The following is a 2,180-nucleotide window of genomic DNA, read 5'->3' on the forward strand; positions in this document are numbered from 1 at the left end:
CAACTCCTACTCATGCTAGTGGGTTTCATCTATTTACTGTGGCAATAACAGGTCATGCAAAGGATAAAGGGGTTCAGTTACCGTAGCAAGTAACAGATGAATCGGTGTTGTCCTAATGCATTAAAAGAGAGCAGGAGCGAGAGAGTAGGATTGTATCAGAATGAACAAGGGGGTTTTGCTTGCCTGGCACTTCTGAAGATAACATTGAGTCTTCATCAGTGTCAACGATCACATCATCGGTATCACGTCTATCGAGAGGGGACAAATACCGGCAAATACAGAAAACACGATCAATGCAATGCACAATATGATGCATGCTATGACATGGCAATATGAATGTGTTTTGGGCTAATGCACCTAAAACCAGATTAAATGAAGTTGGTTTGAATACAAGATTCAAATTCAAACTCCATATGTGGATATTTAAATGCCCTTTATATGATTTGTGCTAAACAGCAGCTATAAGTTGTTCTAACATGCATGAAAATGGTACAGATGGATTCCTTGAATTTTTCTGATAATTTTTCATATATAAATTATTTAATTTGGAGTTACGGTTAATTTTCTATGATTTATTGAAGTTTTAGGCATTTTCTGTAATTTCCTGATTAATAATAAATCCGGAAATGAATTTACTGCGTCAGCATGACTTCATAGTGACGTCAGCAAGTCAACGACGTTGTCCAGGTCAAATCTGACCTATGGGACCCACATGTCAGCTGCACAGTGATTTAACAGAGTTTAATTGACTTAACTAAATGGTTAGCCGGGTTAATTAAAGGGTAGGGCCCACCTGTCAGTGGCCCTAGGCCTGGGTTAGCGGGGTGGTTAGGCCCTAATGACCCGCCACGTCGGATTTGCCGGTGGTTGGACGACGGCGACGACCCAGAGCGGCGGTGGCTCGCCGGAGTTACGCCAGAGGCGACGGATCGACGCGCCAAGGGCACCAGGAGGTAGCCCGTGCCCGTGCGCATCTAAGGGGACCAACGGGAGGTGCGGGGGTGGCCGGGGTTCGCCGGAATGGAGCCCGAGGCGGCGGCCGGAGCTCGGGGGTTCGCGGGACTGGCGCTGCAGCTCACAAACGAGGGAGCTGAGGCGCTGGAGGGGCTCTACGGGTCACGGCTAGCACAACGGTGCACGCCCGTGACCAAATGGTCACCGGGATTTCGCCGGCGACGAGTCCGTGCGGCGGAGCGTCTCGGCTCCGGCGGAAGCAATGGCTAGAGCGGCCCAACGGCATGGAAAGAAGAGGGGAACGGTTCAGTGGCTCACCGCGAGTCCAACGAGCGCGGGGGCGAGGCCGGGAACGCTCTGTGGCCGGCGAATCAAGCGACGACGGCCGTCGGTGCAGAGGAAGAAGATGGCGTCGGTGACGGTGCTCCAGGGCGTCCGGCGTCTTGTGGCTCCGTGGTAGGGACGGGAACGTCACGGCGGAGCTCGGGGGCGCGTCGGAGAGGCGTGGGGAAGGCGGTGGCCGCGGTGGTGCTTGGCGGCGTGCTGCGGTGCGCTCGGGGATCACAGGAAGAGAGGGAAAGAGAGAGCCAGGGGAAGGGGAGCGGTCCAGAGGGAGTGAGAAGGGCCAGGGGCTGCGTGGCGTTGCGGACGGAGTCCAGGGCGACGAGAGGAAGCAGGAGGTGGCCGAGGCAGCATCGGCGCGCGCCACGCCTCGCCTCTGTTCGTCCTCCTGGCAGAGGAGGAAGAGGACAAGGGGGAAAGGAGGTGGGCTGGGCCTGCGCAGGTGGGCTGCACAGTGTTGGGCTGTGGGTGGCTGCCAGGTAAGGTCCAGGTAAATTCTGTGTTATATTTTTCTGTTCTGTTTTGTTTTTATTTAATTCTTTTGCCACTGTTTTGAATTTAAAAATAATTCAAACAATGCCAAAAACTCCACTGAATATTTTATATTGCTAGATGGACTTTTCCAAAAGCTTATAAAATATTTCAGGGATATTTGAAATTATATTCTAATTATATGAATATAATTCAAATTCAAATAGCTAATGATTTAAATTCAAAGTCCCAAAAATAAATCCTTAAAAATGTTCAATATTTTGGTTGGGACCAGAACCCTTACCAAAATTATCAAACATTTATGAAGAGCCCTTTTGGAGCAATGAATGAGATTTCTAGGGTTTTTGCCCCTCTTTTATTTAGGGTTTTGAGGCTTCCAATATTCCTCAATT

The sequence above is a fragment of the Triticum dicoccoides genome, chromosome 3B (genome assembly GCF_002162155.2).
Source record: "Triticum dicoccoides isolate Atlit2015 ecotype Zavitan chromosome 3B, WEW_v2.0, whole genome shotgun sequence".
NCBI lineage: Eukaryota > Viridiplantae > Streptophyta > Magnoliopsida > Poales > Poaceae > Triticum > Triticum dicoccoides.